This window comes from Triticum aestivum, chromosome 2B (genome assembly GCF_018294505.1).
Source record: "Triticum aestivum cultivar Chinese Spring chromosome 2B, IWGSC CS RefSeq v2.1, whole genome shotgun sequence".
Lineage (NCBI taxonomy): Eukaryota > Viridiplantae > Streptophyta > Magnoliopsida > Poales > Poaceae > Triticum > Triticum aestivum.
In genome coordinates this window covers 135,932,921-135,942,434 of record NC_057798.1, presented here as the reverse complement: position 1 = coordinate 135,942,434, position 9,514 = coordinate 135,932,921, and the positions used below count along the sequence as shown (strand labels likewise).

The following is a 9,514-nucleotide window of genomic DNA, read 5'->3' as shown; positions in this document are numbered from 1 at the left end:
ACATGTAATGACACAATGCAAAGGTTTTCCATTTTTTTGATTTTTTTTTTATTTTTTTACGCCCGTTTCAAAATGCGGTCAAAACGGCGGGCATGACCGTTCCTAACTAGTGGTTGAATCTTGGATTTTTTTGGTGTTTTTCTGATTAAATAGATACTTATGTACCTAGAAATGATTTTTCAAAAAAATAAAGAGCAAACAATGAGCCATCTGCAGTTCAAATTTGACCCAGTTTCTGCTGAATCGACGAAAATTTGTCTTTTTCACCAGAGGTGGATCAAAACTTTTGATACCCAACCATTTTGTCAATTGTGCATTAAATATGTCCTAGTATTTTAGAAAATTGATTTGGTCCAATTTTGCAACAAATATATGGTAGATCCTTCACAAAAAAATTCATTTTGGGCACTCGAAAAATGGAAAATGAATTTTTCATCCAAAGAAAATGAAAACTTCCTTAGGCAACATTGTTTGCCATTCCAAAATGCACCCTTTTGCACAATATGAGATCATTTCTTTTATTTTTTCATGTGAAAAAGTAGAAAAAAATAGAATGCTCACATAGATTCTTTTTTGAAACATAAATTGTCTTTTTGATGAGAGGTGGATCGAAAGCATATTACATGTTAAGATTTGGTCAACTGTACATAAAATAATGTCTTATAGTTTTGGAAAATGGTGTGGTGCCATTTTGAAATAAATATTTGGTGGATTCTTCACAGAAAAAAAATTTGTCACTCTGAGAAAATGATTTTTTTTCTTAAAAACTCATTTCTCATAACAACTTTTGAAGATTTTTGTCTTATTCTAATTCCAAGTTTGTTAGTTTTCCTAAAAAACTAGGTCACATTTGCTAACACAATGAGAATGTTTTTATTTTTTTTTGAGTTTCTCATATCATAAAACTGTTTATATGATTCAACACTTTATTTTTAGTCGATTACGACCAATTTAGATGGTCATAATGTGTAATGGGTTCTGATTGGTCCATGAGCATGTCACATGGATCATGCCTCCAACGCCGTCGGATGCTCCCGGATCCGACGGCAGCCCTTTCTCCCTCACCCTCCTCTTTGTCTCAAAAAAAGAAGGAAACTCCCTCACCCTCTCACCCTCTCGCCCACAGCCCCGCCCGTGAACCCTAGCGCTCCCTTGCAGCTGTCTTCCCACACCGCTCCAGATCCAGATCCGCCGCCTCGCCGCCTCCCTTCAGACCCATCGCCGCCGCCACCTCCCCTCCTCTCCTCACGCAACGGAGAGAGAGAGGCATTGCCGCCTCCACACAAAGAGAAACACACTAACTCTGCTCCCCGGGTCCCTCCACTCCAGCCGAGAAACCGCTGCCGCCGCCCACCGGAGCCGGAGATGAAGAAGATCTTCGGTGCTAAGAAAAGCAGGGACCCGCCGCCCACCATCCAGGACGCCTCAAGGAGTTGGCGCGGTACAAGGAGCAGATCCGCAAGGCCTGGCCGGGCCCCTCGCAGGAGGCCATCAAGGCTCGCGCCATCAGGCTCCTCAAGCACAAGCGCATGTACGAGGAGCAGCGCAACCTCGACCAGGTCGGCTTCGCCGCCGACGGCCTCAAGGACGTGCAGCTAACCGTATGCTCCCGCCCTTCCTCTCCTCGTGTCTACTATTGTGCCGGTTCAGTTCAGTTCATCTGTCCGGTAGCTGAATTTTCTTGATTTTTTGTCTGTCTCGCTGCAGGATGGCGCCTGAGGAGGGGGTGCTCGACCATGGCTGCTGCTGGGGATGCATCAGCCATGTATCTTACTCTCTGGCTGTAGGTGAGCTCGTCCCCTCCTGGCCTCCTCCTCTCTGCTCGTAGGTGACCTCCACCACCAATCAATTTCAGCTTACAAACTTCCGCACAGTTCCATCACGCCCAGTGGATTCAATTGGACATTTTATTAACCGGCTCTTCTTTTACTGTCGGAATCAATTTGGTTGTACACTCACTCGCTGCAGCAGGCTGTGATCTGAATTCTGCTGTTTTTTTTGTACGTATCCTTCTAGGTGACCAACACCGAGGGGCTGCCTCTCGTGTACAGCCCCGAGATCATTTCGGCCTACTGGGGCAAACGCCCAGGCGCCGTCGCCACCCGAGCGGTGAAGCTCTTGTCCGTGGCCGGTGGTTTCATCTCCCACATCATATCAGACCTCATCACCGACAAAATCAAGGAGGTAGTGCCCCCAATCCATTCATGCAAAAAGCCATGCTGTTATTTGTCTTCAGAACCCGTCAATCATCTGCTGATGGATGAATCTTTTCTTCTGGATAGAGCAAAGTGGCGCGCGCAATCGAGATGAGAGAGATTGTCATGTCTCTGGGCCCTACCTACGTCAAGCTCAGCCAGGCGCCGAGCATCCGACCCGATATTCTGCCCCCTGCGGCGATGACCAAGCTTCAGAAGCTATGTGACAAGGTGAACATTGCTATTACATAGTTGTTAGCCCTGTTATCACGCAGAGCTTAGGCATGTTGTTCAAAGCCCAGTGTAGTTCAAGTTTACTAACTGGGTTATGTGCTACTACGGCAAGGTTCCTTCGTTCCCTAACGATATCACGATGGCTCTCCTGGAAGAAGAGAATTGTCTCCCTCCCGATTGCTGCAGGTAATTATTCTAGAAATGTTGGTATTAGCCGCTTGCCACGCTGATTAGTTAAGCCTGAACTAATTGTGTATCTGCTGCTTTAGGAAAGTCTCACAGTACAGTACTACTAGTAGATAAGAAACTCCTTAAACTTTGGATCAAGTAAATTGTCTCATATATTTTATGCTCCTCAAACTTCACAGTACAGTACTACATTGTTATGCTCCTCAAACTTCATAGTACAACACTACATTGTTATGCTCCTGTTATCTCAACTCTTATAGTATGATGAATCATGTAAACTAAAAGCACCACCCTGTTCTGTCTGTGCATACTGAACACTTCAGGAGGCTGCAGAGGCCTACCTGGTGGGTCTCTTCGAGGACACCAACCTGTGCGCCGTCCATGCCAAGCGCGTGACCATCATACCCAAGGACATTCAACTAGCTAGGAGGATCCATGGCGAGAGGGCTTAAGGTGCTTGCTTTGCCTGTGGGAATGGCTCTGGCGGGCATCTGTGTCTGCTTTTGCTGCTGAACACTTATCATGTGTCGCGAACTACTAATACTGGTCGTGTGTAGTAATATGTCAGTGCCGTACTCTGTGCCATACTATGTTCGTAGAGCTAGATCATTTGTTTGTTGGTCGTCCTAAATCATCCACCTGGTTGGTGCTTATCTGAACCTTGCATTTTATGTCTGAAAATTAGTGATTGTGTGAACCATTATTATTTTCCTTTTGTCTCATTTATTTGTATCTCTGCCATGCAAGTTTGTGTTCATCGATAGTGTTTTTGATTCCTGTCAATCTGTGCTAGTAGCCGTCTTTGTTTAGCCAACCATAGACCTGAAGCTGTGCTACCCAAACGAGCTAGTCTTATAAGTTCGCTATGGAAATTAGAGTGCTCTGTAATATGTCTGGAGATTAGAAAATGTTCAGGTAAATGAAACTGTTTGATAGAGCTGTACTGTGAAGTTTGAGGATCACAGTACAGTACTACTAGTAGATAACAGGAGCATAACAATGTAGTGTTGTACTGTGAAAGTCTCATATTTTCCTTTTGAAGTTTGTAGTACATTCATGTTAATTACTTATGATGTGAATCCGATGTTAAATGTTGGTGCTTTCTGGAAGAGTAAAAGTAATAACCTTGCTAGTGGACATGTAAACTGCAAAGCTGGTACTGTGAGTCTAAAATCTTTGGATTTATATATCGGTTACTGTAGTTTCAGATGCAATTTTTTTTGATTGGTGGATTAGAATGATTGACACAACCATGTGATCCGTTATCAGGTTGCGGATTGGTGCTGTTGGCCTCAACAGGGCACCTTGCACTACCCGTGTAAGTGCGTTTGAGAAGGCAGTGAGGTTGTTCACGGAAAAGCCGACGGATAATGTAATCACTCTAGTGCTGGGTACTACCTTCAACTCGCTTGGATAAGCATACGATTTGTCTCTTCTTTGTGTAGATAATGTGCTGAATGTTGTTCATGCGACTGTGTCTTGGCAGAAACGGTGAGGATCACAAGGTGAAGATGAGGTGCTGGTATGGTCATGGTAAGAGATCCTCCTCCACGCCTCATGGGATGCAATATCATGCTTGCTCTTGTGAAATCGATGATGATGCTCTGAATGTTATTTCTATTGCCATTGTGGATTAGCTTCTGCCCCTCAAATGCTATTGGCAAGTTGCATCCCTTAACTCCGTGGATGAGCAGAGTTATCATGAGTAGTATACAACCTAAGATGTCTGATTGTATACAACCTGCACCTCGAAATTGATATGTTCCAGGCTGTGTCTTTGATTGAAAAGGATTCTTCACTATAAACTCTTCTATCTGTGATAAGTGCAACTAGAAGAATTTGTCACATCTAAAATTCTGTAATCCCTAATAGCTGAAACTTGAGCATTACAAAGTTTCATTTCTGTGGGACACTACTATCTAGAGCTTTGCTCCACTCTCAATTTCTTTAGAATTACAGAGATCCCATGGCAATGCTTTAGAGAACTATCTGATCTGTTTCAGAATGTGAGATCAATTGAGATCCAGTGGCAATGCTTTTGAGATCTTGCTATGTGTAACTATTTTATTCTACGAACCTCCCTTCTGAATCATGCACAGTGCCTGTTACTATGGCAATGAATTTTATCTATGCACAGTGCCTGTTTATAAGAAGTATTGATGCATGTGTTTGAATGGCTGAGTAGCGAACTATATCATGAAAGTATGGAATGGCTGAGTAGTGCATATTCAGGCTCTCGCCATCTAGTATGTGAAGAGTAATGTAACCAATGAAATGTGACATATGCATCTGAATTAGATTGGTTTAAGTTTTTTACCTGAATGCCCACAACCAAATGTGCATGAATATTTAGAATGAGACACCAATTGAAGATGAACATGTTCGTTGTTACATAGTTGCTTCTTTCTCTTCATGTATTATTATGTGCTCCCTAATGATTTGGTTTTGCTTCCATATGATTTGCTTCTACATTCTGTTCCTATGTAATCTGATCTGCAATGATTTAGTTTTTGGTTGCATATAGTTAATCCGCTTCCATGCTCTATTCATGTATAATTTTCCTGTTGTTCTTGCTATTGTATGTGTTCGCCTTCCAGGGACAACATATATGGACAACATATATATGCTCAATACACTACTTGTTTTCCTGTATAGTTTTCTTACTGTTTTTCCTTTATGTTCACTCTTTTTCAGGAGCTCAAGGCCTAATTTTTTTCCTTTATGTTCACTCTTTTACTGGAGCTAGAGTCCTGATTTTTTTGAGTGTGAAGCCGTGAAGCCAAGTGCGAAGCAGTGAAGCTGTACTTTGCAAAGTGTTTTTTTGGCTTTGTAGTAGATTGTAAAAGGCTAATGTAGTGTAAAAGGCTAATGTAGTGTTATTTGACGAACTATATTTGTTCTATCCATGTTGAAATAGTGGCTGTTTGAAATAGTGGTTATGTATGTTGAGAAGATATGTAAACTTCACTAGTGGGACCCACTTATGAATATAATCTGAGCAATTTTGAAATTTTTGACATGTGGGACTCATGTATGGCATTATGACTTGTGGAACCCGTCTAACTAGTGGGACTCATGTATGGCATTATGCCACGTCAGATTGCCATGTCGGATCCGACGTGGCCTGGGTTGACAGCCAGTGACCAAAACAGAAGGTCATGGGTTCAACGACCTTCTGTTTTGGTCGTAAACGTCTACGACCTTCTCACAGAGAAGGTCGTTAATTTCAGTTTACGACCGCCAGCTTTTGACCTTCTGTTTTTGGTCACAAAAAGGTCGCAAATGAAAAACAATGACCTTTCAGTGACTAATAGTCAAGGTCACAAGTTGACATATTTCTTTTAGTGATTCCTTTCTTTCATTCATGAACATATCATTTTCATGGTCTCGCAAATACTGTTCTAAAGAGTCAGTAGGAGGCATGGCAATAGAAGCAAGACCAATAACACTACTAGGGAAAAGCCTAGTAGTTGCACGGGTTTTTGGCCTACCAGTAGCGCGGGAGACCGCGCTACTGCTATGACACTACAGCTAAAGGTTAGTAGTAGCATTGGTTTACCCGTGATATTTCTATATCCACTTAGTAGTAGCGCTTCCTGCAAAAGGCGCTACTAGTAATTACTAGTAGCGCGTCTCACTGCCTGCGCTACTAATATTATTCCCTATGCTATTTCTTTTATATTTTATGTCGTATTCATACACCTTTATGCAAGTTTTCATACAGTAGCAACTTAAATTGTTTTTACATCATAATGAGTTATTACATCACTAGGTGAAAGAACCGTGTACTAGTTTCAAATGGATGGATCCATCCACTTGAAACTAATATGCGGTTCTTTCACCCAATGATATAATAAATATCATCATCATCATATCATTAACAACTTATCATCATAATACATCATTGTCATATAACACCTCCTCATGATCATCATTTTCATCAATGAGACATTATATAGAAAGTTGGTCACTAATCATACTCACAACTCCTTGTTGTCATCATCAACTCTAACACATTGTAGCACATAATAACACATTGTATCTAGGACTTACTTCTCTCTCATAGGACCTACAACCCTCTCTTAGGTAAAATAGCATAAAACAAGATAGGCCCTGACTCTCCATTATGGAGAATGGAGATTATCCTGTCTCCAATTCTTGTGCTTTGCACAATGTTACTTCCAAGTAGCTCCCTACAATTGACCATACATTTTTTCCAGACTTTGATTGCCATGTCTTCATCAGTTTTAGAAATCCGGTATGAACAGCAGTGTGCGTAGGATGACCTGGCCGTAAGCTCATAACATCAAGGCGACCATTCGGAAACATCAGATGAGGCAGACAATCCTTCGGGATTTTCTGTTGAAAAACATAGTAATAACTTTGTAGTTATCAATGTAGTTGAGCTTTTGAACAACTTATGCAAAAGATGCACGGATGTCATAATAGTAAAAAAATCTTACCATGACATCTCCATGGATGTTACCGTAGTTCAACACGTGCACTAGTGGCACGTATTGACCATAATGTGTAGGAGTTTGATAATAGATATTGTAATTCTCAAGATCAGTAATAAATGAGATCAAATGATTTTTCTCTTGATAAGTTAATTCTGAGCCATCGGTGTAGTAGGTTCTATATACCATCTTCCGCACATTCTTTGAAGAATGAAAATAAGCTATCAATGGAAATAAGTTGTCAACTATTTTGAAATAAACAGTACAAATTACTTAATAACTATGTTTGAGAAACTCACATAGTGGTAGAATTGGAAGCGTATCAACAAGGACCCAAGTGTCCATATTGTCTTGGGAGATGTCAGGATCACCAAGATCCATGGTGACAAGCATACTCTCTTGAAAATCATACATCTTGCAAAGTGCTTCCAAATTCGGGCAACCAAAATGGCTTACGCTCTCAGAATTGTATATATTTAACTCTAAATCCATACCATGATGGGTCCTTAGGTGAATTATCTTTGTTTCCATACTTTCATGATCTTCAAAATCCATCCTATCCAAGACATAGCATCTTGCATGGCATGGGATAAGCTAGTCGAATTGTAAAAGACAAAAATTACACGTTGAAGTAGCAGAAGTCATGCTTAATTACGAAAAAACACTTGTCGTCGTTGCAGATCATTTCAACATCGAAGGTCTCCTAGAGCTTAATGCTGAAGCACCGACCTTCTACCAGGTGAGGCCTGTTGCACAGATCCCGGTCGTCGCCGCACCAATCGCACTCCGTTAGGAGACTTTCGTCGTCCGACGACGACATCAATGACATTTCCTATGTTCATAATTCAAAGATTAAACTTGTACAATTAAATATATGTACTACAAAAACTAAATTAGATCATTATTATTCATCACAGGTTGACTATCGGTCTGCGAGTCTTTTCTGGAAAACTCTCAGCTCACGTGGTGTATATATTTGACTATCGGTGATGGTAGCTACTCCTATCATTCCAAAGTGCATTACACCAAAATGTCTAGCACCTTGGAATGAAGAAGAAGCTACCCACATGACAACAGTCGGCATTCTTCTTCTCTCATATATATGGTGGAGTCCTGATAGACTTGGTGTATACATTCGACCGTTGGTGATGGTCGCTCCTCCTTTCGTCCCCAAGTGCATTACACTAAAATGTCTAGCACAGGGGAACGAAGGAGAAGCCACCCCCATGAAAATAGTCGGGATTCTTCGTCCTCTCTCATATATGGTGGACACACTCCCTGACTAATTTTTTGACCGTCGGTGATGGTCATTATTCCTCCTTCCCCTAGTGCATAACAAAGGTCTAGCACAAGGAGAAGAAGGAAAAACAACCCTCACGACAATAGTCGGGATTATTCTTCTCTCATATATGGTGCAGACTTTCTCCCTCACTCATTTGTTGAATGTCATGTATGGAGCCTCGACGGACTTAAAGTCAACCCAAACTGTCATTTAATTATCTTGCTAGAAAATCCAGGCCACTCTATATTTCCTACATATTCTAGCAGAAGTCATGCCAAAATTCTCGGAAAAATCCGGCATGACCTTTGCTAAAAAGGGACATATCGAGCGCCTGAAAATTTTCGGAACGGAAATTAATCAACACTCCGGAAAAACATAGGCCACTCGGAGGTGTAACCTGCAAACATGGTCGTCCACTTGGGCAAGCACATATCCTATTTGAGCAACACAAGATATACATGTTTATATCTACATCATATGAGCATTCAAACTTGATGGTCTTGCATTTCAATGGTTGAAAATATGAAGAAAACCATTTCAAAATATATTATAGGACTCATATTGGCATGGATATATGGCTGGTCTCACCTCGAGGTTGGAGGGGGTCAGTGACGGGGACGACGACGGGGATGATGGAGGGGCTCCTTGATTTCTGCAAAAACAAAAACCCTATAAGCTATCAACTAATCAAATGCATACGCCTCACATAGTGCTCTCCAATTTGAGCATTCAAAATAGGAGTAGTTCTCCAATTTAAGCATTCAATAAGCAAAACCAAATCATAAAATAAATTATTATTCAAATTAGCATGCACTCAATTAGCAAAACTAAATCATCTTCTGCGTCCGTACATCATAGAATATTATCACTAATACATCTTGAATAGTATCATACATATAACATCACTAATATAGCTAAAACCCTAGCGAACGACGGGTATCGACGCGGGCAGTGGACACCAAAAAAGAAGGAACCATCACACGATCATAGCTCCAGTGAGATCCCTGAAGAACCTGCTAGGTATTGGAGAACCTACCCTCCAACGCAACCATGTAGAGATGAACGTGCTTGTCCTCCTTGCTGACACGGTGACGTACCACCTCTGCGGGGTCCTCAAGCCTCCGCACCGTCACTGGCCCACGCGACCGCCAGCAAAG

At 41.5% G+C, this 9,514-nt stretch overlaps 1 long non-coding RNA gene across 4 annotated transcripts; it reads left to right on the top strand.

Moving 5' to 3' along the window:
• The first annotated feature begins 1,107 nt into the window (after positions 1-1,107).
• On the top strand, positions 1,108-5,628 carry LOC123040816 (uncharacterized). Of its 4 annotated transcripts, none has more exons than XR_006418282.1 (9): positions 1,108-1,601; positions 1,708-1,787; positions 2,017-2,184; positions 2,283-2,426; positions 2,542-2,615; positions 2,942-3,071; positions 3,888-4,009; positions 4,105-4,151; positions 5,313-5,628. It is a non-coding gene; the product is annotated as an uncharacterized lncRNA (long non-coding RNA). The 4 variants fall into 4 exon arrangements; XR_006418281.1 differs by having other exon boundaries at positions 2,942-3,181; XR_006418280.1 differs by having other exon boundaries at positions 2,942-3,990.
• The last annotated feature ends 3,886 nt before the right edge of the window (positions 5,629-9,514 follow it).